Genomic DNA, 17,687 nt, shown 5'->3' on the forward strand with positions numbered 1-17,687 from the left:
AGGAACTAAAGGAATTGGTGTGCGTGTATGTGTGTGGTGGAGGAGTGGGTGTTGGAGGTACAACTTACAGTCGGAAAAGTCCATCAGGATTCGGTTATAAAAATGAGGAAGGGGAAGCTTAAGGGTATGAACTTAATTTGGTTGATATTATTAAACTTTATCCATCCATTATCACATAGCTAATAAAGACATACTCAAGACTGGGAAATTTGTAAAGAAAAATGTTTAATTGACTCACACTGCAGCATTCCTGGGAGGCCTCAGGAAACTTACACTCATGGCAGAAGGGAAAGCAAACATGTCCTTCTTTACATGGCAGCTGGAGACAGAAGAATGAGTGCCCAGTGAAGGGGAAAGACCCTTATAAAACCAGCAGATTTCATGAGAACTAACTCACAATCACAAGAACAGCAGGGGGGAAATCGCCCCCATGATTCAATTATCTCCACCTGGTCCCTCCCATGACATGGGAATTATGGGAACTGCAATTCAAGATAAGACTTGAGTAGGGACACAAGCAAACCATATCAGGAACCGTTACAAGATTTGCAGTATGACATAGCGTAGCGTGCTTCGGGAATATGAATTTGATCACTGGGTAGAATGCAACATCAAACTGAAAAACTGGGAGTGTTGGAGATCACCAAATTTAAGGAACTAATTGGATAAATAAACTGAGAATACAGAGGAAGTGACTTGCTGAGAGGTTGCACAGTAATTTAGGGTAAGAACCAGAAAGAAACATTTCTCTCTTGTGTCTCTCCCTATGCTAGTCTTTTTTTTTGAGACAGAATCTAGCTAGAGTGTCAATCCAGGCTAGACTGCAGTGGTATGATCTCGGCTCACTGCAACCACTGCCTCATGGGTTCAAGCACTTCTTGTGCCCCAGCCTTCTGAGTAGGATGGATTACAGGCGTGTGCTAACACTCCCAGCTAATTTTTGTATTTTTAGTAGAGTCAAGGTTTCCCATGTTGGCCAGGCTGGTCTCAAACTCCCAACCTCAGGTGATCTGCCTACCTTGGCCTCCCAAGGTGTTGGGATCATGGGCGTGAGCCACTGTGCCCATTGCCCATGCTAGTCTTCATTGCTACTTCCAAATGGCTGGGCTCCTCTCACTTTCCTCCTCCTTTCCGTTGGTCTGCTTGCATTCAGGCCCCATCACTTGAAGTTATCTGAAAGAGAAGGATGAGGACTCTCAAGTGAAAGGGCAACCTGTGCAGAGATAAACATGGAGAGGGAAGATGTGCTTGGAAAACTACTAGAAAGAGGGTGGAGGGTAGGGCACATGAAGGCCTGGAAGAAACGAGGCTGAAGGGACAAGTATGTGCCAAATTATGAAGGTCTGTGCAAACCTTACTAGAGGCATTTGGCCTGATTGGCTTTTAAGCTGTCAGAGGCAACAGCTGATTGGCATTTACCTTCTATCACCCATGGCCCTCTTATTCTTATTTTTCTAATAGACTCTTCAGAACTTATCCTCTTGGTCAACTATAGGAGATCATAAGTTCCCTCTGCTGGAGTATTCAAACTGAGGGCAGATGGTCACTCAACAGTGGGTGAGTGAGGTGCCAGGTTGCCAGGGATCAGGGTGGAATCTCAGCTTACCTACCCTCAGCTGAGTAAGAGCTTACTCAGTTCTTAACACAGAGCTAGTACTTAACCTCCGTGGGCTTTAGTTTCTTCATGGATAAATAAAAAAATAATAATGCCAACCTCAGAAGGGGTTTTGTGCGAGTTAACTGAATTGTATATGAACAATCCTTAAAATATTGCCTGGCACTCCAAAAAAAGGACTGGCTTGAGCTATACAAAGGCCATGTGTAAAGGATTGTAATGGATGCAGGCAAAAGGCAAGACCCGAGCCCTGCTTGCCTACAAGTCTTTTGTGCCATTACTGAACCCATGAGCGTGCTATCCTTGGACCAAATGACCCCCCAACTCCACCTGAAATTCTGTGCTTCTTTCAGCCTCTGAATTGGTAAACCAGTATTTTTCTAACACTGAGTCTCTAAATTTATACAACCTTCCCATTTTCTGTAAGCCCCTGTACATGAAAAGTTGTCACAGGAGGTATGAAAGAAACCAGAACAGGAAATGAGAATGAGGCTTTTGGTGGGGTTAGCACTAATGACAACACTGTATGCAGTTCACTAAGCATCCGGATTATGACTTTGGTGCTTACACTCCTGGAGAGTTCCTCATGAGTCAAAATTATCTTTCGTAGTTAACTTTATACGATGCTCGTGCTAACACCACGCTCAGCATGCTCACCTGAACAACTCACATACATTTCAGGAGAAACAGTGATCATCCACAACACACCCATACAACAGTGTCAACATAATTAGTAGCATTTCTGGATCCAGCACAGTACTCTTATAATGTATATGATGGAAGAAATGAACAACTCTAATTATACCTTATTAAATCTTATTAGTCCTCATTAGGACCCTATTATTCTTTATAAGTGGGTTACTGAAGGAAAAAAAAAGAAATGCTGGTCAAGTCTCGTTATATTCCATGAGTTTTGGGATAATCCACTTTTACTTCGTATGACACTGAAATTCTTTTCATACTAAATAGTACTCAGAATGTGAGTGTGCTGAAACGTTTGAGTGAACTGTGCTGTAATAGGATCTGATCTTTTTTAAACCTCAGAACAAAAATCTAAGAGCTCATATCTCCCATTTCAAACTGTGTTAGTTGAGAAGAGAAAAATATCTTATTATTCTGTAAAATGGGTGGTTACTCTCTATCTTGTCTCTCTGCTACTGCGTTCATTTTTTTTTTTTTGATACATTGTCTCGCTCTGTCCCCCAGGCTGGAGTGCAGTGGTGCAGTCTTGGCTCACTTCAACCTCCGGCTAATTTTTGTATTTTTAGTAGAGACAGTGTTTGGCCATGTTGCTCAGGCTGGTCTTGAACTCCTAACCTCATGTGATCTACCTGCCTCCGACTCCCAAAGTGCTGAGATTACAGGTGTGAGCCACCACGCCCCACCATGTTCATATTTTTGTATGTGTACATTAGATAGTTGAGAGGAACAGGGAGGTTAGGTAGTCTTACTCCTGAAATGTCTGAATTCAAACACTTATTAATAAATCCAATAACGTGTTTTCACATTTCTGGTCAAAAGAATCCCACTTAAATCCATCCTCAGAAGAGCCACTTTTTGGAGTGTTTATGAATAGGTAGCTCATGGTGTACTCTCAACAGTTATGAATGGAATTAGGTCCTGCTAGAGGTCAGGGCCAGGTGTGGAAAGATAAGGGATTAGTCAGGAGACCTAGATGGGAGGAGGGGAAATCAGGTGCTTGGGCAGTCAGTTATTTTGTGTCGGGCAAGTAACGTTCCTTAAGTTTTTGCCTGAAGTGTAAAAGCGGGACTACGCTTTGTCCTATCTAACTCACCTGAGGATACAATAACCTGGTGAGAAACTGCTTTCACGATATGCTAATGTGAGGGATGATTTTAGGTATTAATAGGAGAGAAGTACAAGGAAAGGACGTCTCAGGCATGGAGCGCTTTCCAGGCAATGGCTGCAGCACGTCATAAGCCCCTAACACAGTAAGTGGTGGTTCTCATCGGCGTTCACACTTACAGATGTCAGAGGAGAAAAAAAAGCCAACTCAGACCTTCCAATAAAAGCAAGTCTGTATTCAAACCAGTTCACCCAGTTCGCAGACTTTTTTGAAGCTATAAGCATAGAGCAAGCTTTCTGGGCAGGGCTCAGAAGTAAACTTTAAACCCAGGGATTCATTTATTTGTGCACAGGACAGAGGAGGAAGTTGCCCCGAAGCAACTGATTGCCATTGATATTCAGGGCTCACGGTCAACCAGGACCTTCCAGGAACTGGCTCTGGGCCAAGAGCAGTATAAATCACTGGGTGGTCCGCGCAGCTCCCGGACATCTAACCTGGTTCCAGCTTCGGGGCCAAAAGGGAGCCAGGGCCCTTCCTGGAGGCGGGAACCCGAGTGGGAGGCAGAGCGCCTGGGCCCGCTCCTACATCTGTTGAGAGACGACCCTGCACGAGTCATTTCTCTTCCGAGAGCCTCAGTGTCCTCACGTGCCAAGCGGACAGGTTGGAAGTTGGTCTTTGCCAGCTCCGACACCTTGTAAGTTTTGAGTCTTGCTGGGAATCCAGGGCGGGGCTCATGAGGAAAATCTTGGAAGGGGATTTCGTGGCTGGAGCTCTTCCACTCAAGCTCTGTGCCCTAATTTGACGCCTTAGTAGGAGCCGCAGGTTTTCCAGTTTCTCCCGGAGCCCCTTGACGCGGCCGCTTCCTCCTACGTCTCCTTACTCTTCCTCTAGCAGAGGCAAAGTCTCCACATCTCCCTCTTTCCCTTCCTCCTTTGCAAGCTCCCTGCATTCCCGCGTCTCCTCCTCTTCCTCCCAGGAAATGCAATGCCCTCCGTGCGCCCACCTTTTGGCAAAGCCACCGCCGGCTGCGGGTTTCCCCTCCCCCCGCCAGGCGAGCTCTGCGCGGCGGCCCAGCGGGCACACGCCTTCCCATACCTTACATGGACAAATGCGTGCAGGCAAAGTCAGGAATTCAGGCCCCTGACGTCAGCCTCCAGCGTTCAGGGCACCGCACTGGAGACCGAGGGGAGGGGGTGGGGACGGTGGGGAGGAAGGAGGGGGAAAGGCACCAACCAGCAGCCGCTCCAGCCCTGCCGAAGTTTCACTTTTTGTCTGTGGGTTCGTTCCCGGGTCCCGCGCGAGCTTTCCCGGGATAAGTAGCTTTAGCGACCGGGGGAGAGCCGGGCGCTGCAAGGTAAGGGCTGGCTGCACGGCGCGGGGCCCAGGGCGCGGAGCGCGGGGCGCTGGGCGCGGGCGGCGCGCTTGAGGAGGCCGGTGCGGGGCGCGGGGCCGAGCCTGTCCGGGGCTGGGGACAATGGGAGGGGGAGTGCCCGGGCACCTCCTCCTCTGCCTCTGCCTCCGCCTCCAGCCGCCGCCGCCGCCGCTGCCGCCGCCGCCGCCGCCGCCGCTGCCGCCCCGGCTGCCTCCTCCCAGAGGTATTGTTGCAAATCCTTCCTTCCCCTCTCCCTCCGCCCGCGGGCGCCTCGGGAACCCCCAGCCCTCCCCCGGCGCGAGCGCCTCCGGGGTGGCTGGAGCGCGGGGAGCGCGCCCTGCCCTGGCCTGGCCCGCTGTGCGGAAGTGTCGGCCGCGGCCCAATCACGGGGTGCACGCTATGGGGGAGGGGGGCACAGAGTTTTTCCGAAAGCGTCGACCCCAGGCTAGGCGGGGTTGGAGCCTTGCGCGCCCCCTTCCCGGACTTTTCTGGGCGCCCAGGGGGCGGGGCCACGCCCATCCGCTTAGAGCTTTCGCGGAATCGCAGTTGTCACCGCGGAAAGGGCCTAGACACAGCCAACCAAGTCCTCCCATTTTACAGTTGGGGCAGCTGAGGCCCAGAGAGAAGGAGGGTCGCCCGAGGTTATTTACCAGAGTCCAAGCCGTAATTCAAATAGTTGGCTCCGGACTTGAGTTCGCTTTCTCGAAGCATTTCTCTAGCACCGTGTGTGTGGCAGGCACTGAGCTGGGTGTGTTGGACGTTGCCCTCAAGGAATTCTCAGGTGAACCTAGGAGTCAAACCTGGCCCAGGGTGGAAAGTGCTAAGTGCTGGAGAAAAGGCAAAGACAAAGTTAAAGGAAGTTGCCGGGAAGGGGTTTGATTTTCTGGTCCCTGGGACGGCCCTTTGGAAAGTCCTGCACTTAATGGGGCTTTTGAAGGATGAGGAGTTTCCCGAAGCCAGCCAGCGGCTTGGAGGAAGACATCTCTTCCAGGGAACTGTGGGCCAGAGAAGATGAAGTAGTGCGGGAAATGGAGATAAAGTATACATGTTCTTAGTTGGAGGCAAGAGGTTGGGGGTCGGGGAGGTTGTGACATAGGTTGAGCTAATCAGTGGAATTGTGCCTGGGTGCTTGGACAGGGCAGAGTCTTTGGAACCTCAGAGTCGTAGGAGGACCAAAAAATCTCTCTGGCTGCCCTTCCCTTAGAAGGGATCCAGTTTTCCCTTCCTCAACACAAAACAACCAGTGAGAACTCAGGGTCTTCTCTGAGCGCTTTTACTGGTACCAAACTCACTTAGCTGTGTTTCCAGTCTCCTTTCTCTTTCTACTTCTTCCCCTTTTTCTACAATTCTTGCCATTCCTGTAAAACTCATTCTCACTTAGGTGTTAGTGACTTAATGGCTTACCTTTCCCTGCATATGGGCATTTTAAGAAAGCCTAAAGTGAAGAAAGGGAAAGTGTGGATAGGCCTCTTTAGAAAACATCTAGGTCCCTCTTCCATCCTCCCCCCTACCTCAACTCTCATACATAGAATAGGCAAAGGTGGTTGCTACTCCTAGATCCTACGGTGAGTAATGGTGGACAGTAGGGGGCTAGGACACCCGGTAGGGCTTTCTCCACCTCAGCGCCAGTTTTCCTGCTTGCATAGTTCCTGCCAGAACCAGGGGGCAGTTAAAGGAAAAGAGTATGTGGGCTCAGTGCAGTAGCTGACGCCTGTAATCCCAGCACTTTGGTAGGCTGAGGCGCGCGGATTGCCTGAGCTCAGGAGTTCGAAACCAGTCTGGGCAATGTGGCAAAACCCGGTCTCTACTAAAAATACAAAATATTAGCCAGGCATGGTGGTGGTTACTTGTAGTCCCAGCTACTCGGGAGTCTGAGGCAGGAGAATTGCCTGAACCCGGCAGGCGGAGGTTGCAGTGAGTTGAGATCATACCACTGCACTCCAGCCTGGGCGACAGAGGGAGACTGCATCTCAAAAAAAAAAAAAAAAAAAAAAAAAAAAGGGTGTGTATTTTTGCATTTAGTTTCTGCAGTGCAGCCCCCAACCCCAACACTCAAGCCTTTATAGTCTAGAATGTAGGCTCCAGATGGGATTTTCCTAATCTGACTGGTAGGGGCAAAAGCCTGGGGCCTTAGGGTCAGGCGATACCCCCAGAGGCAGGCTCTCTCTGTAAGCAGCATGGGCTTAGAGTTGGTTTTGAGTGTAGGCAGAGGGAGGAGAAGCCAAGCTGATGAGCTGAATGCTATGGCTGGGACTTGAGTAGGATCTTTCTTGGAATGACACATTCTGGTGAAGACAGTTCCAGGAAGCAACGAACAGGAGAGGTAACTTGGTTGTAAAGGGCCTTAAAAATGCCAGGCTAAGGAGTTTGGATATATCTTAAAGTCATCATTTGATGGTTTTGAGCACGCTGGGACGTGATTTAGAGGGGAGGTACTGGGATTGGGAAGCCTCCTGCCGCCCAGTTCCAATGAGAGAGGTGATTATTTGGCCTAAGAATATTATTGGCCAGGTGCGATGGCTTACGCCTATGACTCAGCACTTTGGGAGGACGAGGCAGGCAGATCATCTGAGGTCAGGAGTTTGAGACCAGCCTCGTCAACATAGTGAAACCCCATCTCTACTAAAAATACAAAAATTAGCCAGGTGTGGTGGCATGTGCCTGTAGTACCAGCTGCTTGGGAGGCTGAGGCAGGAGAATCATTTGAACCTGGGAGGAGGAGGTTGCAGTGAGCTGAGATTGTGCCATTGCACTCCAGCCTGGGCAACAGAGCAAGACTCCATTCCCTTGGCCCCCCAAAAAGAATATTATCAATTGGTTCTTGTTCATTTACTTAGGTTACTGAGTACCGATTATGTATCATTGGCAAATATGAAAATCTTACAGCAGTTTCCTGTATTTTATTGAGACAAATAAGTTATATTCAGTCAATTCTAAAAGACACTTTTTTCACATTTTAGTATCACTGAAATGCGGTTGCCTTATAATCTCAATGTGCCATAGTTGTGCAGTTTTTTCTCATTCTAAGTTGGTAATGGCACATCTTATAGTCAATGGCTTAAATTTGATAAAGTTGTTAATCATGTCTTTTATGTCTATACAGTGCTTTGCACTTTATAAAACACTTTCCAATCAGATATTCCATTTGAATCTAGGTCCCCTGAGAATTAGATCTAGTGCTGCTGCCACCTTCACTTTAACCCTTGCCCAAGGTCACATAGCTAATTAGAGATATGCTCAAAATTACAGCCCAGAACTTTTGCATCTTGGTGATGACTTGTGACTTTACCCTGCTGTGGAGCTGGCATGGGTTAATTGGGAATGGGGCAAGAGTTAGGTCGGATTTGATTTCAGAACTATGCTTGAGATACTGGAATGATGGGATTTTGTACATAGGCAGAACATAACTTGTGAGAACAGGGTAGCCCCCTTAGCCCAGGGTTATGCTGCATTAAATAGAAGAAAGACAATGTGATAGAAAATGGCAGGTAACATGGTAAAACCAGGGGTTGGAGCCTGCTTACAGTGAAGCAGAAACTGGCTAGGCCCTGAGAGTACAAAGATGAAGTGTACATGGTCCCTGCCTTTGAAGAGCACACAGGTGTGTGGTGTGTCTGTGTGTGTATGGGGTGGCGGGGAAGGTGGAGTGGGGCATGTCCATGTATTAAGTGCTTTTGCGGGGTGAGTTTTGGCTTCTCTTCACTGAGAAGGCTCACCCTCAGGAAAGCCATCATAGAGAGGATGGTGTCTGAGCTGAACCTCTAGGATTGAGCAGGAGTTGTCCAGGTGGAAGAAGGACAGGTGAGAGAGGGACATTTTAGCAAGATAGTAGCAGATGCAGATGCAGGGAGAACGTGCTTTATTATTCAGGCTGTGTTTTGAATGGCTATCCATGAAGAGGACAGTGGAAAATGGAAAAAGAAGAGGACTTTTACTTTTTAATAAGTAAGGTTTAAATTAATCTCAGTAGGGGTCTTTAAATGGTTTTGTAGAGATTCACAGGAGAATACGGCTGGGCAGGGGCTCTAGAGTCATCTCTGTGGGAGTAATTATTTAGATGGTAATGCAGGAGGCATAGTACCACTTTTAGTCTGAGTGAATCTGGGACTTTGACCCTGGGCCACAATTAGAGGCTCCAAGCTGAGTATATTCATTGGTGGGTGGAACTTTCCTGGAATATGGCTTTGGAGGGCTGTGCTTTGCTTGAAGAAACTTGGTAGAGTTGGGGAAAGAAAAGAGATAATCTTATTTCTGCATGCAGGAAGCGAGTATTTGGGTGAAAATCTATTGGCTTGAGGAAGCATATGAGGTGGAGCATGAAGGCGAGGGGAAGGGTGGAAAGATTTCAGGTGTATTGTGGAAGTCTGCTGTAGGTTGCCTGGAGGCTTGGAGGAAAAGGCAGGTGCATTCTTTATTTTTTTATTTTTATTTTTAAATTTTATTGTTATACTTTAAATTCTGGGGTACATGTGCAGAATGTGCAGGTTTGTTACATAGCGTGCCATGGTGGTTTGCTGCACCGATCAACCCCTCATCTACATTAGGCATTTCTCCTAAGGCTATCCCTCCCAACCCCCCACCCCCACCTCCAACAGGCCCCAGTGTGTGATGTTTCCCTCCCTGTAACCATGTGTTCTCATTATTTAACTTTTACTTATGAGTGAGAACATGTAGCATCTGGTTTTCTGTTCTTGTGTAGTTTGCTGAGAATGATGGTTTCCAGCTTCATCCATGTCCCTGCAAAGGACATAAACTCATCCTTTTTATGGCTGCCTAGTATTCCATGGTGTATGTGCCACGTTTTCTTTATTCAGTCTATCATTGATGGGCATTTGGGTTGGTTCCAAGTCTTTGCTGTTGTGAACAGTAAGACCAGTGCATTCTAAATGTTGGTCACATCAGTGAGATTGGTAGGCGGATAGGCAGCTGTAGGGTGAATGGGATTAATGCTTGGAAGCAGATAAACCACAGAGTTGAGGCTAGAAAATGTTTACTTTTCTATCATTCTTTTAAAATAGTATATCATTTTAAAACATTTTTGAATACTTACCACCTATTTATGTAATTATACTGATTCATTAAAATAGGTTTATGATTATCAGTCTCAGTTTGCAGATGAGAAAATGAATTTGGTGAAATAAGGTTACACAACTACCAGGTGACATTGAAACTTCTGCCTGATTTTACAGCCTCTTCACCACTCTTTTCTATGCCTTCATGGATGAAAAGTTCAAATCAACATTGCTGGTCTGTGTTCTTCTCTGGAATTTAATTCAACCCACGTTCAGGGGGCCCTAGTGGGGTCACAACTGAGGATTCACATGGACATATAGGCCTCTCAGTCGCACACTGGTGCTGTCCTGAGCCCCTTATTGGGTGTCGCCTCCTCCCAAACTGGAAAGAACTAAACCGTTCTAGCAAATCATCCACCTCTCTCAACAGAGCCCTCCTCCCCAGTCCCTTGTTATGATAAGGATGTGATTATCCTTGAAGAGAGGCAGTTGGGGTAATACGGTAACAGTGACGAAGTCTTGCTGTCAGTCCTTGCCTTCGATCTTACGGCTCCTGTAACAGTGCTATGTGTTCTCCGGTGCTGAACCTTGTAGCTTCTGTGTCCTCTAGGAAAGCTTCCTGGCTCAAGGCTCTGAGGGGTCACCTATAATCCTTCCTGCCACCTACCTGAGTCAAGCGGGCCTTTTATATTTTGACAATCCACAGATAAAGGCATTAATAGTCTCATTATTGTGTGGTGAGGGGAGACAGACCCCAGGATGTTCAGGAGCTGTTGAGTGAATGAGCAATGTTTATGGACACAAATGCGAATGCATCACCACTTCATCTTACATATTTGCTTGTCTGCCTCTTCTCCACTTTAAAATAAGCTGCTTGAGGATTACAGTGATATCTGCCTGTTGGTAGGTGTATTCCCAGTGCCCTGAAGAGTGCCTGACACATGGTAGGCACTCCAGAAATACTCGCTTGATGACGAGAGGGAGTAAAATAGCTCGCTGCAGCCACAGGATAGCAATCACGGGGGAGGGGGACTGATTTTACTGCCCCAGAACCTTGAGCCTGTTGTCGCTGCTACAGGTGGCACTGGGCAGTCCTGCCAGCAGAGTGAAGCTTGGGGGACTGGAAGTGTGGAGTTGAGAGTTGTGAGATTAACTATGCTAAGGGTAATTGCAATCGTAACTGCTCTTTCACTTTTCCCTCACACAGGCAGGTGGTCTTGAACATTCTACTGTGTTCTTTTCTTTTTTTTTTTTTTTTTGAGACAGAGTTTTACTCTGATTGATTTTTTCTCTTGTTGCCCGGGCTGGAGTGCAATGGCACAATCTCAGCTCACTGCAACCTCCACCTCACAGGTTCCAGTGATTCTCCTGCCTCAACCTCTCAAGTAGCTTGGATTACAGGTGCCCACCACCACATCTGGCTAATTTTTGTATTTTTGTAGAGATGGGGTTTCACCATGTTGGCCAGGCTGGTCTTGAACTCCTGACCTCAGTTGATCTGTCCCCCTTGGCCTCCCAAAGTGCTGGGATTACAGGAGTGAGCCACCATGCCAGGCCCTCTGTTTTCTTAATCCAAGCCTTTTCTTATGCTGTTTTCTCTACCTGGAGTTTCCATCCTCTCTGTCTCTGCCTGTTGTAACCCCTGTGATTCTAGGATCAAGATCAAAATCCGCCTTGTGCCATGAAGCAATTTCCAGACTCCTTACCCCTTCCAACCCACACATATCTGTGATCAGATACAACTCAATTTCATGTATTGAGTTCAGTACTTGTGTACAAAGCGATTACTGTATGCTGGGCAGAAATGCTAGATACTGGTTACAAAGGAAACTGAGATAGGCTCTGCCTTCCAGACTCATTCTATCACAGGAAAGAAACTGAAAGAGAAGATGCTAGTGCCCTAATAAAGTCATGAGCAAAGAGCTAATGAGAACACGGAGAAAGGAGTGACCAGTCATCTAGAAGAACTGGCAAATGCCTATGGAAAAGAAGACACTGGGTTGGGTTTTGAGGAGTGAATAGGAGTCTACATGGTGGACAGGAGTGGAAGAGCTTTCTACACATAGGGACCTTGGTATATGTGCACAGGTCTGAGGCCTAAAAGTGTTTGAGGAATATAAATGTGTATTTGGAGATCACTGTGAGAGATGGGGCTGGCTAGGGAGTGTTAGTTGGTAAAGGGCCGTTGGACCCAGCTAAGGATGATGGCAGAGGTGTCAGAGAGCAGGAAGGCTTTTATTATTTTTTTTGAGCAAACGAGGGCCTTGTTGGATCTGTATTTCAGAGAGCTCTGGTGGCAGAGTGAGGGCAGGTTAAGACCAGAGGCAGAGACCCAGCTTAGAAGGCTGCTGAAATGTTTCAGGATAGGAGAAATGGGCCTGTGTCAGGTCAGCAGAGTAGGGAGGGAACAATGGATTCCCAAAGCTGTTTACTGCTAGACTAATATCAGGTAGCTTAATTCCTACTTTTTTTCTTTCTAATTGTTTGACAGCTTATCAGTCTTGGCTGGGATTTTTTTTTTTTTTTTTTTTGTACACCAAAATACCAAAGTAGTCAACAGGAGAAGCAGCAAGCATGAACTGGGGCCTTCTTGGCCAGAGTGATCTGATCCCTTGCACAGATAAGGAAACTGAGGCCCCAGAAAAGGGACAGACTTGCTCCATCACACCCTTGTCAGCTGAAATGGAGTTGGGCCACAGCCTTTGCTCCCAGGCCAGCCCTGTTTCCAGGTATTTTTCATTCTCGATTTCTGCTATACCTCACACATTCCTTCCCCATTCCTCCTTCTACCTCCAGGAGCATCTCTGCTTTGCAGAATTTTAGGAGAGGATGTAACTTGGAGATCATTGTATCTTAGGCTTGAAACTTGTGCTTCATACTGTGAAAGCAATTGGATTAAGATGGCTCCGTTTGAGTGTGTGTGGTCTGGGGATTTATTTATGCTGCTGCCATGAATCGCTGCCACTGATGCTTGTTTGCAAGAACCACCCTATGCCTTGGTGCTAACATCAAGGTTCCTTGCTTGTTACAGCTCCCTGCCCCTGCTCTCTGCCATTCTCCATTAATATTTACTTATTTTTGCTTGCCTAAACGTTTTTAGGCAATAGTTTTAGATCCATTACAAGGCAGATCCTCTTGTCTTTACCTTCCCTATTAAATCTGCCCATCACAATGTATCTCACAGAAACCATGAGTATTTTAGAGGCTTCATCGCACTTTTAATGTAGCAAATGCATTTTATGCTCGTTTTTATTACTTTCTTCCCAATTTTAATCCAAGAGAAAAGTTGGCTAGATGAGTCTTATCTTGCAGATAGTGGTCAAGAGTTCAAGGGTGATAAAACCTTCCTGACCAGGGTTCAGGGCCTTGAGTGGCAGAATGAGAATCAAATGACCCTCTCCAAAACGCCTGTCTTGCTTTTTAACTTTTGCAAATGAGCATAGTTGTTGTGAACATTCCTGCGAGCCCTTTACACAGGTGAGAAGTAGTTATTGTTTCACTAGTACAAATTAGTAGCATTAGCTGTCTATGTTTGAGGCTTTGGAAGGCAAGACTAAAAGTCAGATTTGGGACCGGGGAGTTCAAGGATCTGGGCTTCATCATACTAGATCATTTTGGCAGTACCAGTGATTTTTGGTGTAGGGAAAATAAAGACCTGTGTTTGGAGTAATCACAAACCCTGTGATCTCAAGTTCTGGAACATTCTTGAGCCTAAATTACCTTTCAGTGGAAATCCTGTGATATATCACAGTGCATTCGTGAGAATCAGGGGCATTTCCATGGGGTACTTTGTCAATGGTAATGCAGTCTATACATGTGGCCAATTCTGGGTGCCCAGCAGGGCATCTGGCACACAGTGTCGACACCTTACTCTGCTTGTGAGGCTCAAGGGATTTAGACCCAGACAACTCCTAGTTCAAGACCTCACTGTGCTGTTTAATAAGGAGGCTCCCCTGGGTGGTCACAGGCACTATTTGGTTTTCCCACATATTCATTTTTAGACCTCTTATTAATGAGGTCACCACTGTTTAACATAGTGTGCCCTCAAAAGTGGGGAGTGCCGCAGACATTCACAGGCATTTCCAGGTGGTGCAGAGTGGTGATTTGTCACCAGTGGATGGCTGTGCAATGCCCCTTCTTCCACTGCCACCATCCCACCTTCTCTTGGGTTTTGTTTGCACTGCTTGTATCTGTTACCCATGGAGGGTCTGCTTCTACTGTTGTAATTGCTTGTGTTGTGGCTTTGAATCATAGCTGGAGATTCCCCTGTAATTCAAACAGAAAGCTGGTGTTGAAGGTGAAGCCAGGTCTTCTTCAGAAACTTGTGTGGGAAACTTTTGTGGGCTAGGTAAGCATGAGGATCAGGACATGTCCAGGTCACTGACCTTAAAGGAGGATGCTTTGACCTGCCTCCAGCATGCACCTTTCCTGCTAAAGCCAGTGTTAGTGTCCCTTAGTTACTCAGGCCACCGCCCAGCAGCACAGCTGTCAATTTGCAGAGGCCTTCAGTGATATCTGTAGTGTTGCATTTTACTCTTATAGGTGTCCTGATTTGGAGGATACATTATACGATCACCTACTTATAGGTGAATATTGAGTGAGGTAGTGTAAATAACGGGCATAAGACCGGGCATAAGGCAAGGACTCAATAAACATCCACTGTTTTGTTAAAGGAGGTGCTAGGTGCTCAAGAAATGTCTGCTGAATGGCCAGGCATGGTGGCTCACATCTGTAATGTCAGCACTTTGGGAGATTGAGGTGGGTAGATCACTTGAGTTCAGGAGTTCGAGACCAGCCTGGCCAGCATGGTGAAACCCCGTTTCTACTAAATATACAAAAAAAAAAAAAAAATTAGCCAGGTGTGGTGGACAGTGCCTGTAATCCCAGCTACTCGGGAGGCTAAGGCAGGAGAATTGCTTGAACCCAGGAGGCAGAGGTTGCAGTGAGCCAAGGTGGCACCATTGCCCTTCAGCCTGGGCAGCAGAATGAGACTCTTTCTCAAAAAAAAAAAAAAAAAAAAAAAGTCTGCTGAATGAACTACATTTATAGAAGTGGGATTTAAGTCTGTTTGAAGGGCATGTCAAGATTGTAAGCACTTAGTGTTTATGAGGGTTGATAAAAACATGTTAATGTATATCTATATTGTAAGAGAGTGCCATGGGAGAGGCACACGTGAAGGACTGGGGGAACTTGTGAATCGCTGGAGCTTGTTGGAAGTGCTGGGACTTCAGTTAGACATTCAAGGATGGGAAGGCTTAGACCAGGATGCAGCAGGCAGCTGAATTGCTCTGGCTACTGAGAGTTAAGAAATAAGACTGGTTCTCTGTTCGTGTGTGCACTTTAGCTGGGTTCCTGAATCTATTATTTTCCATCCAGTGGCCCATCTTGATAATGATCTTTAGCTGTAACTGTGGAAGCCTAATGCTGTACTAAGCTCCGTGCCAGGAGGTCACCGTGGAAATTCATTTCCATTATGCAGAGTCATCTGCACTTGTACTTCTAGTGAATTTCCACTGAAGATGGTTCTTGTTTAGTTTAAGGAAGAAAATAACTTGGTTGGCACCTGGAGCTTCTGTCTTGTTTGGTATGAAAACTAATCATTTTCAGGAAGTGCAATAAAGAGTTGCTACCCACAGGGCTGGGTGTGCCCTGACTCATGGGAAAGGCAAACGCTGCAGTGGCCAGGCAGGTAAGTGACACCTTTTCTTAGAATGAGGTGAAAGATAGGTCAGTGTTCCAGTAGCTGGTCATTTCCACTCTGGAAATCTCTCTTCTTGGTCATAGTTTAATAGCTTTACTTGCAGAATATTTAGGGTCGCAGTGGTGATAGCTGGACAGGACCCTAAATATAACATTCTTTCCATAAATTTGACACATTTGTGTATTCATTTGATACCATGTGTTAGGTGCACCTGTGAAAGAATGAGTGATATGTTACTCTGGGTTTTGAAGATGGAAGCACGAATGCAGTGTGATCTCTGCTTTCAGGAGGTCATATAAATAATCAAGACAGTATGTAGAAGTATATGCAAAAAATATCTGAAGGGGCTAGGTGCAGTAGCTCACATTGTAATCCCAGCACTTTGGGACGCCGAGGTAGGAGGATCACTTGAGGCCAGGAGTTCAAGACTATCCTGGACAGTATAGCAAGATCCCATCTCTAAAAAAATAAAAATAAAAAAAATTAGCTGGTGTGGTGGTGCATACCTATAGTCCTAGCTGCTCAGGAAGCTGAGGCGGGAGGATTCCTTGAGCTCCAGCATTTGAGGGTGCAGTGAGCTGTGATCACAGCACTGTACTACAGCTGGGGTTACAGAGTGAGACCCTGTAAAAAATAAAGTCTGATGGCTCTAATTAGATGGTAACTAACTCTGGGTACCTAGGGAAACTCAGATAAAGAGATTGCCATTTGATTGGGCATTGAAGGGTAAGTGGGAATTTGTTCGGTGGGCTGGAGGAGGAGAAGATATCTAAGTGGGATAAATAACATGGATAGAAACATGGAGGTGAAAAAGTGCATGGTGCCTTGAAAAACTGGAGTCATGAAGGTGGACTGCATGGTAGAGAGGCTATGGAGATGGGTGAGGGGCTACATTGAGAGAAACCTTGATTGCTGTAATGGGAAGTTGGGACTGCATTCCGAATGGAGAATCAAGTAGATCAATGAGATGACTGGATCTGTGCTTTAAGAAAATAATCGTCTGTAGTGTGTGAGATGGATTGAAGGCGAGGGTACTAGAGACAGCAGAGCCGTCCGAGCTACCACGATAGCCCAGGCAAACGATAAAGCAAACCTGAATTAGGGTTGAGGCAGTAGATATGAGAGATGACTCACAGATAGAAGTCACCAGTCTTTTCATTTTGCGTAAGAGGAGACTCAGCCCCTAAAGAATGACATGTGCAAAATTCATAGCCCTGGTCGCAGCATAACACTGAGGTGATCTCATCGTCTGCCCAGTGTCTTAGATGGGTGACATAACATATGGCTTTTGAGAGAACTGTTTGTCAAGGAAGATCTTCACCCTTTTTTATCTTATAAGGATTCCTTGACATTTCTTAATTCTGAATAAGATGAGATTGGCTTTTTCTGGAGTTATTGAATCTCTAATCGCTTGAGATATTCAAGCAGTGGCTGACTGGAATATTACCATGGAAGTTCAGACATGGGTTGAAAACCGCTCTACAAGGTCTTAAGACCTGTCAACCCTGAAGTGTGTGTGTTTTTTTTTTCTTCTCGAGACAGGGTTTCACCATGTGGGCCAGGCTGCTCTCGAACTCCTGACGTCAGGTGATCCGCCTGCCTTGGCGTCCCAAAGTGCTGGGATTAGAGGCTCTTTTTAAAAAATTTAATTCCTGGGAAAAGAGACTTCTAACAATCTTATCTGGAAGTGCTTTATCTATTTGGCTCCTCAGGATTATTTTAGACAAAGGCAGAGAGAGTTAAAAATGGATGACTGAACTCTAAGAATGGTGGCAGGTAGTTCATTCAGAGTAGTGATGAGACAACCATTTTGTTGCCAATAAATTAGCACTCACCCATCTGGGAGATGTTGGTAGGCTGTGCCAGCTTGCAAGATCCTGATCAAAACGGAATCCATCCACATAACATAATACTTATCTTCCTGTTGCCATTTCTTACAGGGCTTTACGGATGACCATGTGTTTTCCTACAAATTACAGGCCAATCGTACCAGTTGTCCTGCGGATGGTTATTATTATGTCCAAGTTTTATCAGGAGCTTGAGCCTGGGAAAGGTTACATGATTTGTCCAGAACCCAAGGAAGTTAAACATTGAACCAGGACTTCAATGTTTTCTATTATAAGTTTTCTTCAATACATTTCCTATTATTGCAATACCAAATTCTTCCTGTTTCCTGCCTG

General features: G+C 46.3%; 1 protein-coding gene and 1 long non-coding RNA gene across 4 annotated transcripts in view; one reads left to right on the forward strand and one right to left on the reverse strand.

The window, feature by feature from the left end:
• Nucleotides 1–206: 206 nt before the first annotated feature.
• LOC135270797 (uncharacterized) lies at nt 207–4,802 on the reverse strand. The gene is made up of 3 exons (XR_010338944.1): nt 4,656–4,802; nt 1,019–1,173; nt 207–319 (listed from the first exon to the last, which is right to left on the reverse strand). It is a non-coding gene; the product is annotated as an uncharacterized LOC135270797 (long non-coding RNA).
• The window catches only part of LPP (LIM domain containing preferred translocation partner in lipoma), a 725,954-nt gene continuing 712,899 nt past the window's right edge, over nt 4,633–17,687 (forward strand). For 2 of the 3 annotated variants that reach the window (XM_012470875.3, XM_064366916.1), the window contains exon 1: nt 4,633–4,776. The gene's annotated coding sequence lies outside the window, so the exon portion shown is untranslated. Of the gene's footprint in view, nt 4,777–4,984; nt 5,018–17,687 lie in introns of those variants that run through there. The other variant, XM_021668859.2, reaches the window with a different exon arrangement.

Source organism: Aotus nancymaae, unplaced genomic scaffold (genome assembly GCF_030222135.1).
Source record: "Aotus nancymaae isolate 86718 unplaced genomic scaffold, 86718_ANA_hifiasm-v0.15.2.pri h1tg000067l, whole genome shotgun sequence".
Lineage (NCBI taxonomy): Eukaryota > Metazoa > Chordata > Mammalia > Primates > Aotidae > Aotus > Aotus nancymaae.